At 53.4% G+C, this 16,646-nt stretch overlaps 1 long non-coding RNA gene across 1 annotated transcript; it reads right to left on the bottom strand.

Moving 5' to 3' along the window:
• Positions 1-538: 538 nt before the first annotated feature.
• On the bottom strand, positions 539-13,103 carry LOC139085508 (uncharacterized). The gene is made up of 4 exons (XR_011543845.1): positions 12,972-13,103; positions 11,678-11,835; positions 2,652-3,245; positions 539-748 (listed from the first exon to the last, which is right to left on the bottom strand). It is a non-coding gene; the product is annotated as an uncharacterized lncRNA (long non-coding RNA).
• Between the last annotated feature and the right edge of the window lie 3,543 nt (positions 13,104-16,646).

Here is a 16,646-nt window from a genome sequence, read left to right on the forward strand (position 1 = left end):
GCTTGGGCAATTATGATCAGTGCCCCAGGATGGGCCATGTCACCACCCGAAACCAAACTGGGGATCTATTAGCCAAGGCAAGGTGAGGGGAGGGGAGGTGATGACCATTGGGTGGGCAGCCAGCAGTATCTGTCACCATGACGACTGAAGATGCTCTTCACGGTCTGGGCTGGGGGGTGGGGGCGGATGGGGGGGAAGGAGTTGGGGGGCAGGAGATGCATGCACATGGGGACCTGGATGATGGCAGTTCCTTCTGGGGAGGGGGCTGGCATGGGTGATGGCTCCAGGAGGCCTTCGGCGTCCTCAGGGAGGGTTTTAATTTTCTACAAAATTTAAAAATTTATATGAAAACATATTCATTAAAATTTAAACTTACTCACTAAAATGACATGGAAACACTAATTAAATGAAAACATTAAAATGTATTGATAAAAACTATAAAGTTACGAATTTAAATGTATTGATTAAAGTTAAATTAAAATGATTGATTAAAACGACATTAAAATTTGTTCTTTCAATTAAACTTCAAATTGAGTGATTCAGTTAAAAATCTCAAGAAATTTTAATTAGAATTTAGTAATTAAAAATTAAAATTAGGGCTTGGGTCCATGACCAAGTGGTTAAGTCCAGGCACTCCACTTCAGCGGCCCAGGGTTTCGCCGGTTCGGATCCTGGGCGCGGACACGGCACCGCTCATCAGGCCATGTTGAGGCGGTGTCCCACATGCCACAACTAGAAGGACCTGCAACTAAAAATACAACTATGTACCGGGGGGCTTTGGGGAGAAAACAAAAAAAAAGAGGAAGCCTGGAAACAGATGTTAGCTCAGGGCCAATCTTCCTCACCAAAAAAAAAAAAGATTTTAAATTAGGAAATTAAATAAGGTTTCCTATAGCTTGTGTTCTGCAGTTATAATTCCACAGTGAAAGGCGTTCATGGAACACGTATGTGAAGGTGCCGCATGCAGCTCCTGGGGCCCGGGAGGGACTCACACGGGTGAGTTCCGAGTGGGACTTGAGCTCAGGCCCGGAGGGTGGGGGAGGACGGCAGCAGCACAGAATCACCCCCACTGTGTGCTGGACGCTATGTGAAGCTCTTTACATATATGACCTCATTGAATCCACATGGACGCCCCGAGAGGCAGATACGATTATGAATCCCCATTTTCCAGATGAGTAAACTGAGGCAGAGAGAGACAAACCTGGTAAATGGAGGAATCAGAATCCAAAGACCTGGATTTGAACCCAGGTCCCCGAACCACAAGCTGTCTGACCTCGGTTTCTGCCCCACGGGTTGTGGACAGTGAACCACGGGACCGGGAGTCACAACAAGAACACGGGAAGACTTTCAAGAAAGGCCTGGCTGCGTCGTGACCTGCTGGGCTCGGGTTAACGGTTAAGCGGCCGGGAGGGAGGCCGGTGCGAGCAAAGGCCCTGGGGCCTCGCTGTGCGGGGTGTTGCTGGAGGAGACAGGAGGTGCCCCGCGTCTGCGCCCGGAGGCCCGGATGCCTCCCGGGACAGCCAGTGCCTTCTGGTGCTTCATGAATGGGCCACAACTGGGTGGCCCCAGGGCAGGGCTCTCCTCTGTGGCGCCGGCTCACCCGGGTGGGGACAGAGTGACTCTGGGGGGTCAGCCCCATGGGTCAGGGCTTCCCACCCTAAGGACACGTCCCGTTATCTCTAGTAGAGCCTCAGAATTCTCCCAAAGCCCCCAAAGAAAACTCACCTCAATTTAGGAAAGAATGGAACAGGATGTAGGACTGGAAAGGCCCAGAGACGTCCTCCAGTCCAATCCTCTCAATGTGCGTAGATCTGGAAATTGAGGCCCAGAGAGGGCCAGGGGCTTGCCCAAAGTCACACAGCAAGTCAGTGGCAGAAACAGGGCCAGATGCAGCTCTCCTGACTCCTGGGCCTGTGCTTTCTTCTCCCTCCCAGGGCTGGTACGGGGGGGTATCTGGGAGCTCGCATCAATTAGACAAATGGGGACAGAGGAGACGGGGCTGCCAGGCATATTGCACTAGAAGGAGATCACGTGCTGCTTGCCTTGACAAGGAACACCACCACCATGCTGTTAAAAATGTTTACAGGGGCCAGCTTGGTGGCAGAGTGGTTAAGTTTGCACGTTTTCCTTCGGCGGCCCAGGGTTTATGGGTTCAGATCCCAGTGTGGTCCTGCTCCCCTCATCAGCCATGCTTTGGCAGCGTCCCACATACAAAGTAGAGGAAGATGGGCACAGATGTTAGCTCAGCAACAATCTTCCTCGAGCAAAAAAAGAGGAGGATTGGCAACAGATGTTAGCTCAGGGCCAATCTTCCTCAGCAAAAAAAAAAAAAAAAGAGAGAGAGAGAGAGACCCTCCCCGTCCCCCTGCCATGTGAGATTATCTTGCAAAAACAACTGTCTGTGAGGAAGCAGGCCCTCACCAGACACCGAGCCTGCCCGCACCCTGATCTCGGACCTCCCGTCCTCCAGAACTGTGAGAAATATGTGTTTACTGTTTACAAGCCGCTCAGTTTATGGTATTTTTGCTGCAGCAGCTGGAACAGACTAAGAAGCCCTAAACTGACTTCACGATCGTTGGAGAGATTAAAAAAAGACATAAAATAACAGAGAACAAAGACTCAGGCTGAGACTGGCCTCCCTGGACACTCACACGTCTGGGTCGGCCTCGTCCTCCTGTTGCAGGACGGGCGCACCTCCCGCCAGCATCCTCCGGAAGGCCCGTCTCTTCCAACTCGGAGGCTCCTGCAGGCAGAGGGTTACCGCGGGCAGAATGCCTGCTCCGAGCCAGGATGCCTGCTGAGGGGCCTCGAGGAGGGGACGTCCTCGTGCGGGAGACGCACCAGAAAAGGAGGGAAATGTTCCAGAGGGAGGCAGGGCCGTGGAGGCCGAGGCCTGGAACGGGGACCCCAGGCCGAGGGCGCTGAAGTCCAAGGGCCAGGGTGCCCCGTGGAGGCCTGAGGAGCTCGAGGAGGAGCAGTGCAGCCGGGACGGGCGAGGGGGTCCTGGCTGAGGTCAGGGAGCAGACATCGCAGAGCCCGGTGCCCCAGGAGGGAGCTCGAGGCTCGTGAAGTCACTGGACCCCACTGAGGGCCACACGCGGGGCAGGGCCGCCATCTGATGGACAAAGACGTCCCTCTGCGCCCGCGATGGCTGCATCTTGTGACAACGTAGCTGAGGCAGGGCCTTGTGTCTCGGAGCGCCCTTCCATCCGTGGTTCCGGGTTAGGCTTGGCCAGAAGAGAAACCTGCACGACATTAAGATCCATCCCGTGATTTTGGGGGCCGGCCTGGTGGCATAGTGGTTAAGTTCCCAAGCTCTGCTTCCCGGCCCGGGGTTGGCAGATTTAGGACCCCAGGATGGACCCACACACTGCTCATCGGCCACCCTGTGCTGGCGTCCCTCATACAAAAGAGAGGAAGATGGGCACAGGTGTTAGCTTGGGGCCACTCTTCCTCAGCAAAGAAAAAGAAAAGAAAAGAAAAATTCATTCAGTGATTTTTATGTAATATACAGTTCATATTCAGATCTCCCCGATTGTCCCCCAAATGTCAATAATATTAATATTAACAATTATTTATATAATTATATAATAATTATTTCTTATATATTTCTTATATATTAATAACTATTTCTTTATATATTAATATATAATCAGTTAATTCTTTTTATATTTTATATTAACATATTTTAATTAATATATTATAACATATAATTATAATATAAATATAACTAATATATAATAATATAATGTATTAAACAATGTATTTTGATATATTATATATAATTAAATATTAAATATAATATAATAATACTATATTAATATAATATAATATGTTACACTGTTATATTAAAATGATATCTTAAGATAAGATTATCTTAATAATATCTTAATTATATTATTATATTATTATCATTACATTATTAATTATTTCACTATATATTATTATTATATTATATTATTATATTATATTATAATATATCATAATTATATATTAAATATATTTTATAATATAACATAACAATTAATATACTATTATATTATTAATATAATTAATTATATACATAATATTTTATAATAATTAATATGATAATTAATATATTAATGCAATGTAACTAATTATAAAATATCTTGTGTAATTAATTATATACCTGTTAATTGTATAATTAATATTATATATTAATTAATATATATCTTATTCTATATTAATATAGGTTAGGGCCAATCTTCCTCACCAAAATATGTAGTATACAGTTATTGTATTAACAGAATGATTAACGTAAATAAGTAATTAGTCGGTGGTATTGATGGGAGTCGTTCGTGTGGGTGCCCTCCGGGTGGCCGAGCCGTCCCGAGGTTGATGACACCTGACGGCGCAGAGGGAGACTCTCCCGGGGGTGGGAAACCTCGTCCTCCGGAAGCCGCCCCCTCGTGTGGCCGAACTTGTGCCGGGCGGGCGTGTGGCCCGGGCCGGTTTGATTGACAGCCCCCGGCCATCAGGGGCGCGGGCGGCTCGGGGAGCGCGTCTGTGGCCACAGGAAGGCCTGCCCGCTCAGGGGGCCCCAGGCCACGCGGCCGGCGAGGGCCGATCACCCCACCTGCCTGCAGACCACCCGGTCTTCTCAACAGAGGGGGACAGTGCTTCTCACACTGGGACCAAGGTTGTCTGTGGTCCCCGAACCCTTGGCCGGTGCGAGAGTGTTTGGGAAAACCCCGCAGAAAAGGAGAGGCCAACGGGACCCAAATCTGCCCCCGGAGAAGCACAGGCATTTGAGGAGAAGTCAATCAGTGGAGACACTGCGAAGGAGGAACCAGGGAAGTGGAAGGAAAACCCTGAAAAAGAGAAGCCCCAGGGAAGCGGAGGCAAAAGACGCCCTCCAGAGGGAGTCAGGGGTCCACCCTGACCCCCGGCTTCTCCTCTCCACCGCTCTTTCCTGTCGTCTTCGCTTCCTGAGTCATCTTTTGAGCCGCTTCCTCCAAGCACCCTCCAACTCCTTGCCCCGCTCGTCCTGCAGAGGCCGCACCAGGCCAGCCTCCAGCCATCTGTCCCCTCCATGCCCGCGGAACGCAGCGGGAGGGCAGCACCCAGCCAGCCCGACGGGTTTTACCTGAATCGGAGACATCACAGACCTCAGGCGGGCACAGGGCCTTCTCCCTGCATCTCTGGCGCTGGCTTTTCTGCTGGTTCACACGAGGGACATCTCCTTCCAGGCCTCCCCCCACCCCCGCCTGACCCCTGCCCGCCAGCGGATGACCTTGTCCCATGCTTCCCTGTGCAAACCAGCCACCAGATGGGCACCCCCTCATGGCCCATCCCCAGCGCACTGGCACCCTCACCACCTCCCCTTTCATCGCCCACTCCCCACTGACACCCTTTCGGTCCCCCAGCCCCTGGGCGCCATCCCGCTCTCCAGGACTGAAGTCGTCTCCTTGCTTTCCTTCCTTCCCTCCCCACTTCCTCCTCTGTTGCTGCTGCTTCTCCTCCCCTTTCTCCTTCCTCCTCCCCCTCCTTCCCCTCCTCCTCCCCCCTGTACCATCTGGCCCCACATCAGCTGCTGTTGTCCTTCCTGAAAGGCAGATGAGGGGTGCCGGCCCTGTGGCATAAGTTTGTGCCCTCCGCTTCAGCGCCCAGGGTTCATGGGTTCAGATCCCAGGCGTGCACCTACACCACTCGTCAGCCATGCTGAGGTGGCGACCCCCATATAAAGTGGAGGAAGATGGGCACAGATGTTAGCTCGGGGCTAATCTTCCTCAGCAAAAAAAAAAAAAAAAAAAAGGAGGAAGATTGGTAACAGATGTTAGCTCGGGGGCCAATCTTCCTCAGCAAAAAAAAAAAAAAAAAAAGGCAAATGAGAGCCCTCCAGCTCTTGCTCGGAAGAGGGATGGATTTCAGCAACCCCAGGGGTGACAGATCTCTCGTGATAAAGGAACCTCTTCCCCTCTGCGTCCAGCAGTCTGAGACGCGATGCTCTGAGATTGGTGAGGGTCCTGCTCCCCACCACCTGTCCCCAGTCACTCTGATGTCCCCTACTGACCCCTGCCTGGAATGACCTTTCACGGCAGTTGACCGCATCTGAGGTGACGGCGGCCTGGACTCCAGCGGTGGGACCAGAGGTGGTGAAAGGCGCTCGGGTTCTGGCTTCCGCTGTAATGAAATCACTTGCTCTGTGTAACGAATGTTGAACTACGTGTCTCCTCTGCTTGTTCCGTGAGGACAGGGGCCATGCTCGTCCTGGTCACTGTGTCCCCAGGACCCGACAGGGCCCTCCAGTAACAACAGAAAAGCACCAGGTACTGATGGGAGCCCTTCACATTACCCACCTCAGGGAGGGAGGCAGATCCTGCTATGCCCACTGTACCCATGAGGAAACTGAGGCATGGAGAGGTGCCCGGCCTGCCCAAGGCACACAGCCAGGAGGTGGCAGAGCCGGGATGCAGACTGGAGTCCCCATTCCAGGGCCTGCGCTCTTCAGCACGACACTCCCCTGGCCTCAGCAAGACGCTGCCATAAATATCTTTTGAATGAGTTAATGTCAGGGGTGGGAGTCGGGGAACGTGTTCCGGGTCATTTCAGCTCCATCTGCTTAAAATCCTTTTGGAGCCGGCCCAGTGGCGTAGTGGTTAAGTTCACTGCTGTGGTGGTATCCCACATAAAACAGAGGGAGATTGGCATGGATGTTAGCTTGGGGCCAGTTTTCCTCAGCAAAAAAAAAAAAAAAAGGAAGGTTGGCACAGATGTTAGCTCAGGGCCAGTCTTCCTCAGCCAAAAAAAAAAAAAAAAAGGAAGATGGGCACAGATGTTAGGTCAGGGCCAATCTCCTTCACATGCACACACACAAAAATCCTTTTGTGGGGGATTTTGTTTTGTTTAATGATGGTGAATGTCCAGCCCAAAAAAAACGGGTTTACTGAGCCCAAGCAGCACCAGCACGGGCCTGGCAGATGGCCTCCCGCCGTGCCACACAGGCCACATCGGTTTAGGACCCAGGCTCGGAGGTCACAAAGTACAGCTCCTTCCACGAAGAAAATGAAATCCTGTGTGTCCTGTGTCTGAGGACACCCAGGACGTTCATTTTCGACAGAAACATCCGGGTTCACGGACACCATCCCTTCCTGACCAAGATCCTGGTGGTGCCCTGCACACGGTCCAGAGAAGAAGCAAGGGTGCCACAAAGGTGATGTGGGTCAGAGCCGACTTTGGCGCCGGTGACGTGGGGGCTGAGGTCGGCGCTCCCCTCCTCCCACCAGAACCTGTCACCTCATTTCCTGAAATTCGCCAGATCACCAATTCCTCCAGAATTAAGACCACCGTTCCTTTATTTAAACGATAATAACAGCTATCAGCTAGCAAGTGGCACGAGCTCTGAAGCTCTTATTCTTTGACCATGCCCGACTCCCTTTTTTTTTTTTTTTTTTTTGGTGAGGAAGATTGGCCGTGAGCTAACACTTCTTGCCAATCTTCCTCTTTCTGCTTGAGGAAGATTGGCACTGAGCTAACATCTATGCTGATCTTCCTCTATTTTATGTGGGTCACCGCCACAGCGTGGCTTGACGAGTGGTGCTAGGTCCACGCCCAGGATCCGAACTGGCAAACCCCCAGCTGCCAAAGCAGAGTGTGCAAACCTAACCCCTCTGCTGCCAGGCTGGCCCCCGACCATTTATTTTTTTCTCATGTCTCTTTGGGTCCTCTGGACAGTTCTGCTAATCCGGGCCAGGCTCTGTGGACCCCGGCGGAGCTCGCTCATGAAGCTGCCGTCGTCTGGCGGGCCCTCGAGAGGCCGGCTGGTCGAGGATGACTCCAGCCGGGATGACTCAGTTCTTCTCGACCTTTCCCTCGCATCCCGCACCCCGCCGCGGGCCGGCCCGGGCATGTTCTTGCGGAGGAGGCAGAGAAGCCAGAGCGAGAAGAGAAACCCTCAGAGGCCCTGAAGGCGTCGTCTGGGAACCCGGACACGCTCGCCTGGCTGCGTTCGACCGGCCACCGCGAGCTGCGGGGTCCAGTTCGGGGGCTGGGGAAGCAGATTCCATCTCTCGACGGGAGGAGCTGCACGGTGACACGGCCCAGGGAGGGGCAGGGCCACCCGGAGGCAGGGGACGGGGATGCTCGCTGTTCCCGCCTCCCCGGGAGCCGCAGAGCCTGCGTCCCGTCACCCACGGCCGCCTCCCCGGCTCGACATTCCCGTCCCCTGACTTCAACCTTCGCTTCTGTCTGCGGGTCCCTTTGGTGCTCTGGGGGGAATCGATCACATCCCTCACTCTCCAGGCCCCCATCCCGTCCCCGCTCATCGTCAGGGGCCGGTCCCTCGGCCTCGCCTTGGTTCCCACCATTGCCTGCAAGAAAGTGCTGCTTCTTAAGCGCTCACGAGGGGTTCAGCCTGGGTGCCCCCCACTTTCTCAGCCCCCTTCCCAGTCGGTCACCGTTCTACCTCCCTGGGGGTCAGTGCCCTCGTCTCCCCCCTGGTCCAGGCCACCAGCATCTCTTGCCTAGACTGACAACAACCGTATGGACAGGCCAGCGACGGAGGACTGAGTTTTCATTTTGGTTCTGTTGTTTCCAGAGCTGGGTGGCCTCAGGGGAGAGACTCTACCTCTCTGTGCCTCAGTTTCCTCCTGCTATAGACTGAATGTTTGTCTGTCCCCCCCCCCCAAATTCATATGTTGAAAGCCAAGCCCCAAGGCGATGGTGTTAGGAGGTGGGGCCCTGGGAGGGGAGTAGGTCACGAGGGTGGAGCCCTCCGCATGGGATTTGTGCCCTGAGAAGAGACCCCAGAGAGCTCCCTCGCCCCTCCCACCCATGAGGACACTGAGAGGACGGCCGTCTAGGAACCAGGAAGGGAGCCTTCACCTGACGCCTGATGGGCCGGCCCCTTGATCTCGGACTCTCAGCCTGCACAACTGGGAGAAATAAATTTCTCTTGCTCATAAGCCGCTTACCCTAAGGCATTCTGTTATAACAACTCAAAGGGACCAAGACACCTCCTCTATAAAGTAGGGATGAGCCTGGCCGGGGGGCACAGTGGTTAAGGTCAGGCACTACGCTTCAGTGGCCCAGGGTTCACTGGTTCAGATCCTGGGTGCAGACGCACACACCACTCATCAAGCCATGCTGTGGTGGCGTCCCACATAGCAGAGCTAGAATGACCTACAACTAGAATATACAACTACGTACTGCGGCTTTGGGGAGGAAAGAAAAAAAAAAAGAGGAAGATTGGCAACAGATGTTAGCTCAGGGCCAATCTTCCTCACCAAAAAAAAAAAATAATAATAAAGTAAAAAATAAATAAATAAAGTGGGGATGATAGTATCTGCTGATAGGTGTTTTTTTTTTTGTTGGGAGGATCCAAAAAGCAACCCCACCTGAAGATCAGAGCACTTGGGGCTGTTCCAGCTCCTGGTGATTGACGGGAATAAACGGTGATGATGGGACGGTGTGGGGAATTGATTCCTTCCGACCTGCTGGGTCTGTGCTCAGCATGTCACTGGGCCTCACAGTGAGCCTGGGGGTGAATCCCATCTTTCTGATGGAACAACTGAGGCTCAGTGAGGTCCAGTCTCTCGCCTGCAGCCACAGTTATTGAATAATTGGACCACGATTTGAACAGGGGCCTGTCTGATTCCTAAGTTCCTTTTCTGACTATGGGCGCTAGCTTCTCACTGGTTGGTCCCCCTGCTCCAGTCTCTTCTCGTGTCAGCCAGAGGGAGGCCAGCAAGGGGTGCACCTGATCAGGGCCCCCTTTCCTAAGGTCCTGCAGCCACGTGACTCATTACGGCGTGTGATCCAGGATGGCACCCTGGCCTGGGGGAAACACTGCTATCAAGGACCTAAATTTGGGCGCTTCCCGCTTCAGTGGCCCGAGTTCAGTTCCCGGCCGTGGAACCCCATCACCCGTCTGTCAGTAGCCATGCTGTGGCAGCAGCTCGCATTGAACTAGAAGGACTTACAACGATGTCCTGGGGCTTTGGGGAGGAAAAAACAAAGACATTATTGAGATGAATGGAGAGATCTGAATTTGTGGATCAAACAGTATTATTGTATCCATGTTACATTTCCTGATTTTATGTTATTTAATTTTTAATTTTTTTTTTTTTTTGAGGAAGATTGGCCCTGAGCTAACATCCGTGCCCATCTTCCTCTACTTTATACATGGGACGCCTACCACAGCATGGCGTGCCAAGTGGTGCCATGTCCACACCCGGGATCCGAACCGGTGAACCCTGGGCTGCCGAGAAGCGGAACCTGAGCACTTAACCGCTGCGCCTCAAGTCTTAGCTGACAATTGACTTCCTTTGGGCAGATGTCCCCTCATCCTCAGAGTCTAGATCACAGGTTCCCAAAGTAGCATTTGAGCCGATTTCCAGGTGACCTCTTATAATTGTCATGCATTTATTTTAATGCATTTGGGGAGAAAAAGTTAACTAGCTCATTAGACCCGTGATTTCACGACTATTGTTGCTTAGGAGGAGCCCCGAGGTAGCCCCCTGGGGACCCATTAAAGGAGGACAAAGAACGTAGGCGGAAAGAGCAAATTTAAGGTACAAACAGGAGAAGGCTGCACTTTGCCAAAATTGTGAAAGGGTCCTTTAGGGAGAAGGGGAGTGGGGACGCCCCCAGGGGCCAGGATGACTCCGCGTGACCTCCCAGAGCGGCCACCAGGCTCATCTCTAGGATTCCGTGGAAATGGGTCGCGCTGTGTGTGTCGCCCCCGCTGGGGTGTGAGCCCCGTGCGGGCAGGGCTGGGCCTGTCTCCCTGCCGGCTGTGTCCCCTGCGTTGCCGGCCCAGGGCGGGGCCTGGAGCGGGTGCTCAGGGAGTGTGTGTGGACTGAACCGATGCCAAGCGATGGAATGTGGACTTTCCCCCTATGGTGCCAGGGAGTGTCAAGGTCGATGTGTGCTTTGAAACTATAGGCTCCCCAACTCCTCTGGGCCCAGAAAACCACCCCTCCTCCCTACCCAAGCTCTTCCTATCAAACTCCTCATGATCCTTCTCCTCCAGGAAGCCTTCCTGATTGCCAGGCTGGGTCAGGTGTCTGCTCTGGGCTCCCACAGTCCCCGGCCTCCCCAGTCCCAACCCTGTCTACCCTGGGGGGTGGCTCTGTATCCCCCTAGACCTGTGACAGCTCCACAAGCTCAGCGCCCTCGGGCTCCTCCATTCAGTGACGGGAACTCACTCCACTGCCACTCCCCAGACCTCCCCATTCTTTCCTCCACCATCCCTTCCCAGCTATTTTTGACTCCCTCCCTTGTATGCACGGCCCTATGTATTATTATTATTTTTTTTTTTTTTGAGGAAGATTAGACCTGAGCTAACATCTACTGCCAATCCTCCTCTTTTTGCTGAGGAAGACTGGCCCTGAGCTAACATCCATGCCCATCTTCCTCTACTTTATATGTGGGACGCCTACCTCAGCATGGTTTGCCAAAAGGTGCCATGTCAGCACCCGGGATCCGAACCGGTGAATCCTGGGCCGCCAAGCAGAACATGCGCACTTAACCGCTGCGCCGCCAGGCTGGCCCCATCCTGGTGGTTTTGATTTGCGTTTCCCTTGACTAATGATTGGAGCATCTTTTCACGAGCTGGTTGGCCATTTTCTCACCTCCTTCTGCGGGCTCACCACAGCCCCCACCCCGCCACCTCCCTGGAGCCGATTTCTCCATGCTCACCAGTCCAGCGGTTTACCTGAATCCCCATTCTCTTATCTCCGTCAGCAACTTCGGACCCCGTCTCCCTCTCCAGCCGTGACCTGCCCATGCTCCGTCTTCCTCTTCCTTTTCTGGAGAGAGATGTGGGGCACTGAGCCAATGATTTCACTCCTCTGTGCCTCAGTTTCTTCATCTCTGAAATGAGAAGGACAATTTTGATGTCAGGGTTGTTGGAGCGACCCAATGAGCTGATGTATACAAAAGGCTTAGAAATGTGCCTGGTGCACAGTAAGCATCAGATAAGCGTTTCATGGTGAGAGGGTAGGAGGGCCAAGGAGCCCCTCCAAAACTTTTCCTCTGTGGAAGGTGCTAGAAAAAAATGAAAAAGTTTGCTCTGGTATAGAATCTTAGGAAAAACCATCAGAAATTCTATTTAAAAAACCTCTCTACTGCATAAACTAGATACAAAAAATGATTCACCTTCATTAAGAATCTACATTGGGGGGGCTGGCTCCGTGGCCGAGTGATTAAGTTCGCGCGCTCCGCTGCGGTGGCCCAGGGTTTGGATTCTGGGCACGGACATGGCACCGCTCGTCAGGCCACGTTGAGGCGGCGTCCCACATCCCACAACTAGAAGGACGTGCAACTAAGATATACAACTGTGTACAGGGAGGGTTGGGGGAGATAAAGCAGAAAAAAAAAAAAAAAGATTGGCAACAGTTGGGGAAAAGAAAAAGAATCTACATTAGGGGCTGGACCGATGGCGCAGTGGTTAAGTTCGCACGTTCTGCCTCTCGGTGGCCCGGGGCTCGCCGGTTGGGATCCCGGGTGCGGACACGGCACCGCTTGGCAAGCCATGCTGTGGTAGGCGTCCCACATATAAAGTAGAGGAAGATGGGCACGGATGTGAGCTCAGGGCCAGTCTTCCTCAGCAAAAAGAGGAGGGTTGGCAGCAGATGTCAGTTCAGGGCTAATCTTCCTCAAAAAAAAAAAAAAAACCTACATTAAGCTTCTCATGGCTTTTAAAAGAATGCATCCAAAGAAACGTTTTTAGGGGCCCGTGGAATGTGGTTGAAAGGAGCAACTTTGGAGCAGGGCTGCCCGAGTCTGACCCCTGCGGCGCCTGCTCTGGCCACTTCTGTAACCTCTGTGCCTCGGTTTCCACATCTGTAAAGCGGGGACGATATGAGAACCTCCCCGGCCAGGATGGTTGGGCCGTTCACGGACCTCGTCCGTGGATCTGGGCCAGCAGTGCCAGCTCCCCGAAGCGCTCCCGGTACCCCCTCATCTCTAGCCCGGCTTCCCCAGCCATCTAAACAGAGTTCACACACCCTGCCCTGAATTTATGCAAACGAGGTCTTTACAAGGAAGATCCCTAACAGGCCCAAACGCAGCAGCTTCAGGAAGTCGTTCTCATCCTCCGCTCCGGATCCCGGAACAGAGAAGAATTGAAAAAAAAAAAAAAAAAAAAAAGTCAAAATCCGGACAACCCTCCCCTTCTGCCCATCAACTTCGTTTTCCCGCGGAGGCCGGCTTCCCTGCTTAAAGGGGCCTCTCCCAGTTTTGACTTTCTCTCCCCTTGCCTAAGAAGGACAGGCTGGTTCCTCCTCTTCCTCCTCCTCCATCGCCCAGGAAGCAGTGCTCCCACCCCCACGCCCCCGCGCAGCTGGGATGTTAAATCCGGCAGCGACGACAAAATCACTTAAAGCAGCAAATCAATAAAGCCACTCTTTGTTGGGTCTGGATGTGTGGTGGTGCAGGAGTGGGTGAAGAAGCGTGTCCCCACCCCCAATACCATTGCGGGGTGCAAGGGGCGCGGGTCAAAGGTCCAGGGCCTCTGTAGCCCAGTCAACAGTTTTCCCAGCGGCAGCTGCAGCGAGGAACGTGGACACAAAGAGAGACTTCTCACAACTTAATATTTTGATCTTGTATGTATTTTTTTGAATAGGGGATACAAGGTTCAGACTTGACAAAGGTACTAAAAGACCCACCCTCCACCCACACCCGTCTCCCTCCCACAGGCCACTGCTGTTACCAGTTTGTTTCTGCTTGGGAAGATATTCTGTGCATGGAACAAGCAGAAGCTTATATTCACACCCCCCCCCCCTTTTTAAATGATTATACACTCTTGTCCCTTCTTTGCTCTTTTGCACTGATCGGATACATAGCTCATTCCGTGTCGGGTCGTTCATTGCTTCCCCATATTGGGCGTACTTCGTGCCCCACGGTGGGTCGGACCACAACTATTTAATGCCTCCCCCATAGATGGACAGCTAGGTTGTTTCCGGGTTGGTTTCTCCTTAGGCATTTTTAGGAAAACAAGACCGGTGTTCCCCATCCCTTGGTTAGTATTTATCAAGAAACGGGCGGGAGCCTCCACCTGCCCGCTCCCTCTTTGCCCGCATCCGCCAAGGGCACCCCCTTGGACCTCTGGACCGGGGTCGCAGAGCTCCGCCCGGGCATCCTGCGCCGGCCCCGCCTCCCGGGAGCTGTCAGGCGCGGGCTGGGGGGCCCCCCGAAGCCCCGCCCCGCGGCTGGCCCGCGATTCAAATCCAGCCAATGGCAGCGTGTAAACAAACCCAGGCCCCGCCCCTCGATGAATAATTACCGGGGGGGCCGGCGCTCGGCCCATTAACCCGGCAGGGGCTGTGGGCGTGGCCAGGCCGTGGCCCCGCCCCTGAGCGTGAGCCAATGGGCGGCCAGGCCCCGCCCCTCGCACTTGCCGCGCTGAGGACCCGAGGCCGGGCTGGGCTTGCAGCTGCCTGATTTCCTCGGCGCTGGCGGCTCGGGCTCCGCGCGGGCGGGCAGGGCCGGGAGTTCGGGATGCGCACTCTCGCCGGACGAGCCATGTTTAAAAGGGCGCGGTCAGAGGGCGGAGGTCGCCGCGGCGTCCGTGCTTTCTGATTCCCCTTTCCTTCCCCTGCCTGGCGGCTAAACAGATCCTGGACGGGTCTTTTGATGGAAACTTGGAGGAGCCCAGGGCTGTTTTGGGATGGGGCAAGGCTCTTTCGTGTTATGTCCCGTCTTGTTCTCGAAGTGTCGCCTACACCCAGAAGAGTGCACGGATCGTAAGGGGGCTGCTTGGCGGCAGACCCGCGGCGCCGGCATCCCCCCAGAACGAGAAACAGAACTTGGGTTGGCGGAGTTTTAAGCTTTGCAGCCGCCAGGGCAAGAAAGGAGCCGCCATGGGTGTTGTTTTGATTTTCAGAGGCACAAACCACTTAGTAGAAAAAAGAAAGAAAGAGAAAAGGAAAACCCTCTCTCTGCAGAGAGATGGCAGTCAGGCCTGCCATTGATCAGGGTCCCTTTGGGTAGGAGAGGGGGGTTGCTGGGCGGGCCCGAGGTGCAGGGCTCAAGTTAGCGGTGGAGGGGGTTAGCATCCGGTTGGGAGAGCTGGGGAAGCATTAAAATGAGTGGGTGAGATAGAAAACGCCATGGTGCTTGGTGGAGAGGGGGCCTCTCCGGGCTGGAAGGTTGGGTGGGGAATGGGGGTCTTGGAGCCCACGTGCTGGATGTGGAGAGGGCATCCGGCCCCCTGGGACAGGGCAGGTCAGTTTTTCACCATCCAGATCGTTCCAGGGCAAATAGGGGCTTTCCTGCAGTTCCTTTTCCAGTTGCTTGGGTATAATTAAAACCATGGACTAAAGGTTGAGATGAGGGGCCCAGAAATCCAGGCTCGTGTCGAGGTCGCGGGGTTTTTATCACCCCAGGTCCCGTGTCTGGGGTTACGTTGGGTGTGGAGTGGCTGCGGGGGCCTTTAGGAGAAGCCATTTGTCTCACAAGGAAGCAAACTTTTTGGGGGGCCCTTTATTCATTCAGCAAACATTTGTGAGTTGTCTGGCACCTTCCCAGCCTTATGTTAGGAGAGGAAAGACTGTGACCCATAGGGGATTAAGTCCCAAATAATTGGCGGGCAAAGGACCCTGTGTCACGAGCCCAGCTGAACACAGGGGTGCAGCATATTTGCTGGTTGAGGAAGGTGGGTGCATTTTCCCTGGTCTGGCTTCTCACATCTGTATGCTGCTTTGTCCTTGTCCCCAGAGATCTTCCATGTCCATTGTCCCATTGCATGCTCTCCATAGTCCCCATAAAGTCTGGACTCTGCGGACAGACAGCTGGGTTTGGATTCTTGGCTGTGTGGCCTTGATCTGGTTTCTTACCCTCTCTGAACCTGTTTCTCCTTCACAAAAAAAGGCTAGTGTTGAGATTTAAATGAGAGGCGGCACCTTCCCCAGGGGGTTGTTATTATGGTTATCAGACTGGGGAGTTAGATAGGATTACCTTGAACAGATATCCACAATGCATCGAAAAATAAGATGGATTTGATGGATGGATAGATGCACAGATGTGTGATAAGCAAGGAGAGTGACCTGCTGATGGGCGAACCTAGGGGTTGGGGATTTAGGTGTTCCCTGTAATATTTCTTCTGCTTTTCCATGTTTGAAAATTTTCATAATAAAACGTTTGTGGGGGCAGATTTCAGTGCCTGACTATGCACCCCCATTGGACAGATGAGAAAACGCAGGAGCTGGAGAAGGGACGTGCCCCAGGTCCGTCTGGTGACTCAGAGACAAAATTGGTGACAGAAGACCTGGGTGTACTGAGTTAGTCCTCACCCTGGCTCAGGAGCCCCGGGCCAGTCGCTGAACCGATCCAGGTTTCACTGCCAGCTCGCTTCTTACCCTGGAACTCACCACTTGCATCAGATTCTCAAAAGGAAGGGGTGTGTCACCCCCAAAGGCCAGCAGGTCTCTTTCCACGTGGGTCCTAACTGACCCCTACACTGGCCTTGGACGTCGGGTCCTCCGGGGCTGTGCCAGCCGTGGCTGGGTTTGGGGCCGGCCTTTTGTTGGCTCCCTTCACACTCGGCGAGGCCGGTTCCCAGTGGCATGGCCTCATGACCACCTCTCCAGGTCAGGTGTGCCTATGGGAGGGTGGGTACGGCTCATCTCTGTTCAGCAGAACTTTCTGGAGCACTAAGTGCCAGGCACCATTCTCGAGGGGCA

This window comes from Equus przewalskii, chromosome 9 (genome assembly GCF_037783145.1).
Source record: "Equus przewalskii isolate Varuska chromosome 9, EquPr2, whole genome shotgun sequence".
NCBI lineage: Eukaryota > Metazoa > Chordata > Mammalia > Perissodactyla > Equidae > Equus > Equus przewalskii.